The 13060-nt window shown below is 39.8% G+C and overlaps 1 long non-coding RNA gene across 2 annotated transcripts; it reads left to right on the top strand.

Annotated features, from left to right (window-relative positions):
* Nucleotides 1–806: 806 nt before the first annotated feature.
* LOC120618085 (uncharacterized) lies at nucleotides 807–6715 on the top strand. 2 transcript variants are annotated; one of them, XR_005657135.1, is made up of 3 exons: nucleotides 807–1077; nucleotides 3704–3868; nucleotides 6109–6715. It is a non-coding gene; the product is annotated as an uncharacterized LOC120618085 (long non-coding RNA). The 2 variants fall into 2 exon arrangements; XR_005657134.1 differs by having other exon boundaries at nucleotides 808–1077; nucleotides 3701–3868.
* The last annotated feature ends 6345 nt before the right edge of the window (nucleotides 6716–13060 follow it).

Below are 13060 nucleotides of genomic sequence, written 5' to 3' on the forward strand. Positions count from 1 at the left end.
CGCAGACCAGAGTTAGAGACAAAGAAAAGTTTATTAGAGAAGGTATAATGCTCCATAGACAGAGTGCGGTCTCTCCCCTCAGGCAGAGAATGAGAGTTTCAAGGATTTCAGTTTAAATCTGTTTTCCTTCCCAAAGACGGTTTTGCAGCCTTAAGGGTATGGGGTAGTAGCTGTTGGTAATCTCAGCAGGAATCTTATAGGTTCCAGGTTGTCTAGCTGTATGCTGATCAGCTAAATTCCTGTGTCAGGCAGCACGTAGCAGTCTCTGCATACAACTTGATTTAATATTTAATTCTCATGCCTTTTCCCTATTTCATTGCTATGTCTTTAAATGCAGAAATTTGATATTGACTGTTCTGATGACCAGGCCCTCCTAGAACTGGAAGGAAAAATCCAGCAGTTAGTCAAATTTTCCTATTTTATAATGAAGCCTAAGAAAATGGAAGATAGAATCCTGATCACTGAACGAATTAAGAGCAGCTCAAGGCTAAATTCCTGCTGCATTGTGTACCATAAAATCAAGCGAGGGTGGGGGGAAGGGGGCAGGGGGCGGGAAGAAGGAAGAGTTGATGTTGACAAAACTTATTCTCTTACAACTCCCCCACCTGGAGGATCTCTCAGAAAAAGGCAAATAACTCATCCCCCAACCGGCTCAGTCACCCTTTCCATGCAAGTGTAGAGCTAGGCAGAGAGAACCTGAAGCCACATTGAGCAATCTGAGATTAAATCACTGTTCACCGAGTTTGAACAAGGACGACAGCATGGCTATTAGCTAATCCTGCAAACTGCTGTTTCGAAAGCAATGTTCACTGGCGAATCATTGAAATAAAAACATAACCAACTCACATATCACCTAACAGGAAACAAAGAGAGAGGAACAACCCCAATAACTTGTTTAGGGCTTCTAATCCCCCAAGCCAGCCTGCAAGCCTGAGCCTGAAGCCTCAGCTCTGCCCAACTCCACCTTATTTGGCTTTGTCTCCAGAACATCTTTAGGGAGGGGCTGGTCTTATGCAAGTCTGATAACACTTTTCATTGCCTTCTGGCTTCTTGATCCTAGGAGCAAGCCACATGCAGGTGAGTGAAAAAGCAAGTTTATAAAGAGGTAGTTGAGTAATGTAGGTATAAAAGTTTTCATTTTTTTTCCCAACCAAGTAATAAAATTTGCCTTGGAACTGAGCCTGGTTCATAGAGGGGATGTTAAAACCCCACTCAATCTCACTTGTAGAGAAAAAAACTAACAAATCCTCTGGTCGTTTCTAAGGACTCAGGATTACATAGCCTGACCTGAAAAATTCCAAATAGTTTTTTTTTTCTAATTCTAGAAGAATTCTTCATTTGACCTTCAAATGAAGCTGCTAATAATGAGGAACTTGGAAGTTAAATTGCAACTGTATGATCTCTACTCAGGAGTCTTTCTAAAATTCAAATAAGATTATGTAACTCTCTTGCTTAAGATACTTTAATGATTTTCCCTTTGCTTCAAGATAAAAATTTATAGTTACTAAAATTTTATAATTTGGAAATTCTTTCTGGCCCTCTACCTTCACCTTTCTAGGCTGGCTGAACTACTTTCAACTTCCCCCTGTTTTTGCTCTCATCCTAACCTTGGTCTCTCTAACTGTAAGCTCTTCTCCCTCTATAGCCCCCTCTGCCTGGCCAACGGTCCCTGGTGCCAAAAAGGTTGGAGACCACTACACTAGACAATAAGCTCCTTTAGGGTTATTTTACATTATATCCCCAGAGCCTGGAAACTAGTAGACTCTTGGTAGCTAAAAGTTTAATCAGATTGAATTTGGAAAGAAACTAACACTGATGAGCAGCTACTGTAACCCACACACAAACTTCATTTCTTTAATACAGTTTTTTTTTCTCCGATTCAAGCTGGTTTTGTCCAGATAATGGCATTGTGACTCACTTGCTTTTTCCTGCCCTAATTCTCTGTACGCCTGCTCCTTTCATCATTAAGCCTTAGGACATAAGATTATCCGAGCCTCAAGTCTATAATCATGAGGACAATAGGTTTCTGTTGGACTTTAGACTAAGGATAACATCTCGGCTTTAGATGTGTTTCAGCCCCAGGCCCACAGAGGCAGAACTGCAATCCCACTGGCCTCGGGACCTGGCCACTGGGTTAAGAGGGGATGGCAACCTGGCTGATTCCAGAACTGGACACAATGATCAATTACCTCCTCCTCCAGCAATCATTCAATCAGTAGCACCTATGACCCCAGCTCTCATAGTTTTCCTGACTACTGATTTTTTTCCTATATAATCTGTACTCCCAAGACACCTGGAGAGCCAGGCCTTGGAGTGATAGTGTGCCTGTGTCTCCTGGACTTGCAACTCTAACAAACCTTACTTTCTTTGCTGCAAAGCGTGCACATATCTCTTCTTTCGCTTAGACGCTGTTTCCTTTCCACAACACTGCCAGTGCTAGGCACGTAGGTAACTTAGATACAACTCTCTTTTTATCCTCAAACAGCTCTCAGATGTAAGGATCATTAACTCCATTTTGGGGATGAGGATACTGAGACTCAAGAGTTCAGTCACTTTAGCAAGGTACCCCAAACGGTAGGAGTACGGAGTCGTCAGTGGGTACAATGCTCTCTTCCGCAGCAGAGTGGTGCTGCCCGCTGACTGCCTGCAGAGGTGGCTGGGGACATTGAAGCCACAGGGACCTTAACTTGAGATCCCTCCCCAGGTGCTGGCAGGTGTCAGTGAGCAGGCCCCATCCACCCGGCTCACCCCTCGCCCTGCCCTCGTGGAGGCAGCAACTCGGCCATGGACATTCAGGAGCCACAGAGCATTCCCCAGTGGAAATATGGTGGGGAACAGGGACACATCAGGTGGTCTAAGGGGCGTGGCAAATGAGAATGTGGGAGAGATGTTCCCGAAAGGAGTCGCCTACAAATCTGAGACCCACTGTTTCCCCCCAGCCAAACACCGGCACATACACTGGCGGGTGGAAGCGAGGCCGTGGTGCTGAAAGCTCCTCAAATTCACCTCTAGCTTAAGTCTGAGGGTGGTTCTAAATCCCAACCGTCACAAGTTCGTTTTTTCCACACTATTCCAACTCCGCCAGGCTGTAAACAATGACTTTGCCTTAGAAGTTGAAGTTAAATAGGAAGAGCTTGGAAGAGCCTTTTGAATTGAATTGCCAAGTCTGAGCTTTTGAAGCTCCTCAGAAGTTTACTTGAATTGCAGCCCGAACTGCATCTTTTCCAAAGGGCTGGACTCAGTTCAGGAATCTGGTGCTTCCTTGGAGAATGTTTTCCTCTGCCCGAACTGGAAGCTGCTCTCCATGCTCTACCCCTCTTCGTTCCTTCCCATCAGTTGATGCTGACTTTGTCTGGGTCAGGCAGAGACCACCCTGTGTGGAGCAAGCCTACGCTGTCCCAGCAAGCCCACTGTGTGACAGTGGCTAGGGACACACACACACTCTGCCTTCTGATCGCAACTCGAGATCTCACCAGGGCATTCAATGGGGCACTTTGGAACCCAAGGTGTTGGCTCCATATCTGCTCTGCGTTTGCCTTCTGGGGCACCTTCTATTAGGTTTGAGCTCTTCTCTGTGCCCTAAGACACCCTGTACATTTCTACCTGGGACAGAGAACGCACATTTTTAACTTAGGTATCTACTGATCTGTCTCTCCTGCTGCACTGTGAACTCAGAGACATCCTATTGTTCCTGTATCAGCAGTCCCTGCCACTTGGAAGCAAGGCTGTGGAGTGAATAAGCTCCTAGCAGTAAGGAAGGAAAGCTTACCAAGCAGGAGAACTGCCCCTCGGCCTATGGAGGACTGCGGAGAATAGATCAGAAAGGGAGATTCATCCAGAAAAAGTATGAGGCACCGGAAACAAGCAGGTAACACTTTCTTAATTTAATTTTATTTTTTTATACATTGAAGTTATGCAGCTAGATTTTCAGGCAAATAATTGCAAATTACTGAATTTTGCATCTACCATTCTTTCCTCTCCACCTCTAACCCACAAATATGTGTGTGTGTGTGTGTATATATATATATATATATATTACTCTGGGAATTCTGGAACTATTAAATTATTTATATTTACTTAAGAGATTATTATCTTTATCAACCTCCTTCTCTACATATTTCTCTGCAGAATTAATATTAGGTAGTATAGTTTGAAAGGTCATAGAGGCCTGAGTATGATTTTTCATTTTTCAAAGGAAGGAATTCCTTATCTCTGACATTCATTCAGGTATAGATGCTTTTTGAATTTTAAATTATTTGAATAAGTGTTGCCTTTATTTAACAATGTTTATTTAACAATGCTGTCTGTCATTTCTCAAAACATTTTTGACATGTTTTAGGCCATAAAAAAAGACTTTAAAAAAAAAAGAAAAGAAAAAGCAGACTTGTTTCTTTATAGTAACACCTCAAATACTCCAGAATTCTGAAGGCAAGATGAGCAGGCATGCCAAATGCAGCCTTTGAGTTCTCACTGCCCTCCAAATTTCTTAAATTCGTAATTAGTGGTTTTTCAACACAAACAGACTAAAATATCTCAGTTTTTTGAAACAAAAAGGAACACAATTTATTGACCTTACTTAACCAGAGGAAACACATGGTGTCATTTAACACTAACTCCAGATTTGGATCAAATTTTTAGAGTGAGCAATGTCTCTGATCGAAACAAGTACCTCTTGCCAGAAAGGAGTCATGCAAAGCTTGGTTGTTCAACTGAGAACACAGCAGGCCAAAGTTTGAAATTATATTCCTTGCGTTTCTACAGGTTATTAAAATATTTGGCTGAATGATTGAATAGACTTAACTGAAAGTCACAATATTTTCAGATACAACATTTAGAATTGAACTGATTGTGTTCATTTGTTTTTCAAATGGATAGTGCAGCCCCCCTCAGAGGTTCCCATGACAGTGGGCTATGGGCTTTGCAAAATTATAGACTAAGTGGGACACAATTACTGGGAACATCGATTTTGCTGAATGGCATTAGCCTAAAATATTTTATATTAAAAAACCACATTATGAATAGAATGCAACATTTGTATACATTTTTAAAATAAAACAAGAAATCTTGAAATTTTTATTTGCAGTGCCAGCATCATCTCTCCAATTGCTTGAGAATATGTTTCTCACTTTCCTTTTCCTTGAGATGTTTGAGAGAAGTTTGAGACACTCTAAACTAATACTGTTGATCTCAGTCAGAGCTCACTAAGTAACCTTAAGGAAAGCTAGCTAACCTTGACCTTGGCTATGTTCTTTATCATTCCAGTTCTCTCTCTCTCTCCCCCACTCCCTCCTTCCTTCCCTCCCTCCCTCCTTCCCTCCTTTTCTTCCTCTTTTTCTGTCTCCTACATATGCTAACAACCAAAGGAGCTTATTATACTACCTATTAAAGGGTGCCTTCTTTCTTAGGCTGCACTTGAGGACTGAAAGAAGAGGCCAAACTTTTATGAACTCTTTTTCTTTTTTAAAAATTTTCTCTAAATTCCTAAGTATTATGATTGAGGCTCATGGCTTCAGAACATTCTGGTTATCTCTTGCTGGGTATCCCTTTCCTGAGAGTCCCAGTTCCCACACATTCACACCATTTTCTCTCATTCGGCATCCTTACCTCTGAATCAGATCTGTTTACATAACTACATCTTCTGTGGTACCTGTGGTTACTCCTTACAGTTTCCTTCCATGAAAGTCCAGCTTCTTCTCCACAAGAAGTGAAAGTATGAGCTACTTTCTGCTAAAATCTTATCTGTCATTGCTGCATTTCCCAAGTTGTCTAGAGGTAAACATAGTTTATGATGCCACTTATTTAATTTTTGAGCCCTGTGTCTTTTAAATTCTTTGTTATTTCAACTTATCCTCCAGTTTTTGCACAAAGCTTAATAAAATCTTTAAGAGAAACTTTCTATAACCAAAAAACAGGGTCATACTCTAAAAATACTTGGAATACAAATAAAGATGATAGACAAATGATGGATAATTTTAAAGATACTGTTAAAAACCTAACAACGTCTCCCATTTCCCAAACATGAGACAGAATAAGGCATGAAGGAAATGACTAGCCCGCTGAGAGAGAAAAGAGAGACACGTACTTAACAGACTTCTCATTATAATCCAGGCAATCAAAAGGCAGAGTCAAAGGAGAGAACAGAATTGGATGAAGAGATGCATCTTTGGACAGATTTATGGTCTCCTCGTCCACCGAAGGCGTTATTTATGAGAAGCATGCAGTTAGGCCAGTGGAGAGTTTGAGAACGCATGAAGATGGACTTGACTCTAAACCTCATCATTAACTACAGCACAAATCACGTTCCCCATCCAAGTACACAGGAACTTAATGCTGGGTCTCAAGAGGTGTGCAATTAAGTCATAGCAGCACTGGGCAGAAGTTTTAAATTAAACAGATGTGATGTATATTAATGGCCTAATGTGACATCAAAGGAGCAGTTTGGGATTATTTTCTTTCTTTCTCCAAATGGGCTTTGATCTGGCTCTCTCTCTCACATTGCCAGGATTAGTGTGATGTCTAGAGGCGCAGTGTTAGAAGTGGACTGCCACTTAAGGACTCACTGTGTGGCTGCGGCTGCCACTCACCGAATCCAATTTCCTGAGCAGGGTTGGAGCCATCACCAGTTCTACCTAAAACAAAGCAAAAAAAAACCTCAAGGAGGCTTAGCATATTGTACCAACAAATATTGCGAATAAAATTTTCTTTAGAGAGTCTGCTCCTATTATTTATTTTATTTTACGACTATTATTTTTCAAATATTTTAACATAAGAAATAAGAAAGTAGAATTAATCTCTATGAAATCTAATGTCTGAAAATAAAATAGGTTCAGTATATTGGTAAAGTATAAAGACAAAACAAAATATAATAATTTGATTTTAAAAATTTGTTCTCTTATTCAGTGCAAATAAGGAAAGATGAGCAAAAATACATTCTAGGCCAGTAAATAAATGAAGACCTTGAATGCTCTTTTTTAATGCTGAGGAGTTTGAAAGAGAAATTTCTTCTTTTTGTAAATGTCGATTGATCTTACAAGTCAAACTGGACATTTGTTATTCTTTTTGGCTTCCCAGCATCCAAATATCACTTCCTATATTGGCAGAAACCCCACCTCCGCTATAGAAGCTAAAAATGCTGGATGTTTGCTTTTCCAGTCGATGGTGCATCTAGAGTGAAGGCATGTGACCAAGGTCTTCTCCATTAGAAGCCCCTCTCCAGGACTCTGAATTGGAAGCAAATGATACAAAAAAGTAGAGACCATACTGATTCTATTCTGGCACTCATGGCCACAGTGGTGGCTCCCAGAGGTAGCAGGGACAGATGTTTCATGTCTTTGTCCAAGACTGATGTTAGTGGTGCAAATGGAAGTGTGTGTGTACCCAGCATGCGTTTGGGCATGGCTTCTAGCTCATTTGCGACCTCTGAATCTGATTCTTTGGCTCCTGCAGAGTCAATGACCTCTCTCTCTCTCTCGCTCTCTCTCTCCCCTCCCCCGCAGTCTCTCTCTCTAATTCTCTAATGAATTTGTTTTCTGCTTCAAATAGCTTGAGTTTATTTCTGTTGCTTATAACAAGCAAGAACCTTGATTCATATAGAAACCAGTGACAGGAGCAACTGCAGGCAATAACATCTCAGGAAATAATCTCAGGAATTCATCATTTGGACTCTTTGTAGTGACAGCAATAAAAACCCATCTAGTATTAAAGGACAGGACTCAGGGTGCCCATGCTACACAGTGGCAAAGCTGTTAACAAGAAGAGCATATGAAGTGCTCATTAAAGGCAAGACTTTGAAGAAACAAGTGGCGACTGGCACAGAACAATAGGAAAGCCACGAGGAACTGAAGAACCGTAGGTGTGGGTAGTCACTACTGGAGAGCTTAAAGAAAGAAAATTTCCAGCTCAGAGTCCTAAATTGTTGTCTAAAGACCAGCTAAAAACAAAAGACTTTCTATGATCAGTACTTAAAGGAAAACTTGCCTCTTGCAGCTACTGAACTTAAGGTAAGTAAAACCAAACTCCAAGTCGAATTGTATTGATTGCCAAATAATCTTAGTTGAATTCACAGATTCCCCAATTCTAAAAAGCATAAGTTAAAACTGTCTGGGAAAGAATGTTGCCTGGAGAATTGAAACAGATCATGCCTGGAATCTCCCATAACATGAGCCTCCCTGGCTAGAGGAAGTGGCCATACTTCCTTTCTGATGAATCTATCTTTCCTTACTTGAAGCTCCTACAACAATTTAGCCTGCTTCAAAGAGTAAGCCAGTTCTTCACTTGCCCAATCTCCTTCATTGTTTGCCAAATTATAACTAGAATCAGAGCCCAGCATGCCCTGAGTGGCCAATTACAAAGTCAAAGTGAAGGGAGATTACTTTGTTAATTTATGCAATTAGGGGATACCTAAATAATAACTAAATGGTATTCTGGTGGTGCTAGATCAAGTAGGAAAGATGAAAATTTAGTTTAGACTGGAATTATCAATGTGGGCCACATTACCAGAGATTCTGAAATCACTGGGCTAGATCAAGCAGCTGGTAGTAATTCTAATTGTATGCTCCATTTCTGTATTAAAAGTTAGCTGACTGAGGCCCTGTGTGGTAAACTGTTGCCCAGACCTGCTACAACAAAGCTTCAAGTAGGCCTGATGATGCAGAAAGCCATAAAAGCCGTGATAACAAGATTATGTATCTGCAGTTGGCTAATTCCTTTTATGGAACTAGGTGGACTCCTGAACAATGACCAGGACTAATCCTTCTTTCAGCCTAAAGTCAAATGAAAGACAGCCAGCCATGTTTCTAAATGCTATTGACCTGATGAATTCATTACTCTGTGAGAACATTGAGGCCACCAAACTTAGGGTGCACCTCTGTGATTAACAGTGAAGATCCTGAGTTGTTTGCCTACTCATATCATCAGGTATTATCCTTAGTCAACTGTGTATATTTTGAAGCAACTATAAAACTGAGTGAAGTCTTAGCCAAATTTGAGTTGTCGTTCTCACCAGTGTACAAACGTGACTCACCTTTGTGGTCTGCTCCTAGCTTACCCATGCTAATTGAAGTTGAGATGCTAGAAATTCCTTGGTATAATGTGAAGAGAACATTCAAAGACTTAGGGAGATAGGAATGTTGGAGTAAATTTGTAATGGTGAACTGTTTACTCATCTCCTAACTATGTCTCTTGAATGGCTGGCTAAAAGACACTCTGTTCAACAAGTATCTTGAGAAACCACTAAGATCTTGAGAAATACCGGAAAGGGGAGCACCAGCATCTTTGAAAATTGCTATAGTGGCTCTCAGGAAATACCCCAATTGAAAGGAGCACCTTAATTTTTGTGGGGAGAAAAAAATGTGATCTAGGGGTGGCAGAGGCTAGGTAGAAGCCATTAATTAAAAGATGTAAAGTGGGTGTCATGACAAAAATAGGGTCACGGTCATTTTTAAAATAGTTTGGCCTATAGGACTTGGCAGCAACTGATATATGGGTTCCCTATGGTCAAATTATAGGGCAGCCCATGCAGATCCCACCTGACCTATGTATAACAACAAACTAAATGAGATGAAACAAAAATCTCTACATTTGGTGAACAGAGGCCTGACCTTAAATCACTCTTTTGGAGATTTGTAGATTTACAAGTGATAGGATCTGGTGAGCTGGAAATGGCAGATGACCTAGATGCCTTAGTAAGACATTTGCATCCTAGAAGGGTAGATAAATTCCACAAAAACCCAGGGGCCTGACACTGTATGATGTTTTTAAGGTTCTAGAGGTCTGATTTTCTCCTAAGTAAAGGTGAAAATGATTGATAAATATGACTATAAAAATATTCACATGTCAACATAATAACTTAAGCAAAGTCAGAAGACTAGAGAAACTGGGAAATTTTCTGCAATTTGTATCCCAGACAGAGGGCTAATCTCTCATAAAGAAGTCCTTTGTATTCATGAGAAAAAAAATCTAAGAACTCAACAATAAAATGGGAAAATGACCTGAATGGACAATTCAGAGTAAAAGAAATACAAATCAGCTACAAATATGTGAAAGATATTCAGCTTGACTCATAATTAGTGACACACAAATTAAAACTGGAGATACCATTTCTTGCCAAATTGGCAAAATGCCAAAAGTAAGACATTACACCCTACTGGTAAGGTTGTGGGAAAACTGACATTCTCATAAATTACTGGCAGGCACTCTCCATAAAAATTGAAACAATCTCTATGCTCTAAAAATTGTCTATATTAATCAAATTACAAATGTATGTACTCTTTAATTCAGCATTCCCACTTCTAGGAGTCTATCCTATAGATAGACTTGCACATGTACAAAATGATGCGTGTTCCAGGTGTTTTAGTGCAGAATTATTTGAAATGGCAAAAGATTGAAAATAATACATGTTTACCAATAGAGAGCTGTTACATAAACTATGGTATATCCACACAACACAATACTGTGCAGTTGTAAAAAGAGATGTGGGCTTTATGTATTGACATAGAAAATATGTAGGATACATGAAGTGAAAAAGTAAGGTACAGAAGAGTGTGCATAATGTGCTACTGTTTGTGCAAAAAAGCGGGGGGCAGAGAATAATAGTTGTTGCTGTTGCTTTTAGGCCCTCTCAGATGACAGAGCAAGGAAATAGATGTGTGTATACTAACCCATGTGTGTATGTATATCCATAAACGTTTTAATATGTAATCAATTGTGTCTACATTAAACTAAACATGAGTTCATACTGACGTCTCCAATTTAAATTCATTACCACATGGATCATTTTAGCCTCCTCCCTTGCTTATCTGTAAGCCTTCACTGCAATAGTATGAAATCCAGCTCTTATCCTCTAGCATTCATTTAGTTAATTGTTTCATTCCAGTATGCATTTATAGCAGTATCAGAATTGTTATTCCATACCTTTCTGGGAAACAACTTCGTCACTTAGACTACAGCAGCGGTCCGCATCCTTTTCAGCACCAGGAACTGGTGCTCCTATGAGAATCTAATGCCTAGTGATCTGAGGTGGAGCTGAGGCGGTGATGCTAGCGCTGGGGAGTGGCTGCAAATCCAGATGAAGCTTTGCTCACTTGCCTGCCGCTCACCTCCTGGTGTGTGGCCTTGGTTCCTAACAGGCCACAGGTTGGTACCAGTCTGCAGCCCTGGGTTTGGGGACCCCTGGACTACAGGGTTTATGTACAGTTCCTTTTTCCTTTAGTCTTACAGACTCCATTCATTTCCAAGGTTATGTAGGTTACCAATTCTTTGCCCACACCCTTCAGTAAGGTCGTTTTATATACTCGTAGTACATTTAGATTCTTTTGTCATACTCTGTATTCTATCCTGGGATTGCCTTACCTCCTGAATAATTTTTTAAAAATTTGCATATATTAAGGATAACTCTGTGTTGTAAAGTTAGTTATAATGGGTTTTGACAAATGCAGTGTCATGTATTCATCATTACACTATCACACAGAATTCATCACCTTAAAATATCCAAAGGTAACATTTTTTATTTTTTTTTATTTTTTATTTTTTTAGGTGAGGCAACCCTTGGTTGAACTCACAGATTGCAAGGACCTTGTCAGCTTACAATCCCTTGTTTTTTTATTTTTTACGCTGACAGCACCTGGTTTTCCTAGGTGGTCTCTGTCCAAGTACTAACAAGGCCTGAGCCTGCTTAGCTTCCGAGATCAGACGGGATCGGGCTTGCTCAGGGTAGCATGGCCGTAGACCAAAGATAACATTTTAAAAATAGTTTTATGACCTGTAAATCACATGAAACAATTGTACTTACTTAAACAAATGGCCAAGGAAGTTTCAGACTGGAATGTATCCATTTTCAGGCCTTCAAAACTATAAATCCTCTGAAGGAATATCATCTACACAAAGACATTTAGACTATAGAGATTTATAAATCGCAAATCCGAAGCCTTTTTATTTTTATTTTTTAACTTGACAAAAGTAGTACATGCTTATTGTTAAAAAATGACCAAAAAGAGATAAAGAGGGAAAAAAAATCGCATAATCCTGTCACTCAGAGATAATCTCTGTAATCACTTTAATGTATATAATTCTTTTAAAAAATATATTTGCCTAGTTTTCAATTTAAATAGGGATCTATGTATAATATTATTGTTTTGCTACTCAACAATATTTATTGAATAACTGCTTTGTGTTAGTCATGAAATTAGTCTCTAGGAACACAATTTTGTAACCTGCCTTTTCACAGTGTACAATATTATAAACATCTTTCCATGTCAATGAATATGCTTCTTCAGCATCATTCATAATAGTTACATAGTATTTCATTTTAACATAATTAGTTTAACCAATCTCCCATTTTTGGAAATCTGAGTTATTCCCAGAGTTTTTGCTCTTGTTTGCCCTCTCCCATTTTGTTGCATGTAGTAAACAATTTAGTATGTGACACATTGATGTAGTTAGGTCAAATGTAGATTTTAAAATAAATATATTTCACATTGCATACACACTTTATCAGTTCTGATTATTATCTTAGATTATAATGTATACTATATGGACTCGATTTTCATAGCTGGATTGTATTCTAAGGATTCTTTGCCATTTGGTTGTTTGGAACCAGAGTAAATTTACCCATCCAAAGCAATGTTATGAATAGTTCTCAACCCCCAAACCTAAAATATATTTGATCTATAGTGCAGCTACAATATTAATCAGGAGTTCTGTGGTCAAGACCCCAATCCTCACCCTAAAGATTGTGCTGGGTTATGAAGGTGTTGTCAAAAAAGGGAGGTTCTTCTAACAAGCTAGCTTACTTTTTCTTGATTCCCAGTCCTGATCAGTCCCTCTGGGGCTAGAGGCTCTGCTGCTGAACCCCAGACTCAGGCAGAGAACAGGTACCTCCTATGGGGTGTTAAGACCAATGCCTGGCTTCATGAGGCGAATGGGGGGGGCAGTGGGAGCCTGACCCCCACGAGTGCTAGTTTGACTATAACTGGCTCAGAGTCTTTAAAACTAACAGGTTCCATCTGGGACAGGGCTAACTGGGTAACTGTGAGTCAAAGAAATATGATGGGAACATGGGAAC

Source organism: Pteropus medius, unplaced genomic scaffold (assembly GCF_902729225.1).
Source record: "Pteropus medius unplaced genomic scaffold, Ma_sr-lr_union100, whole genome shotgun sequence".
In the NCBI taxonomy this organism is placed as follows: domain Eukaryota; kingdom Metazoa; phylum Chordata; class Mammalia; order Chiroptera; family Pteropodidae; genus Pteropus; species Pteropus medius.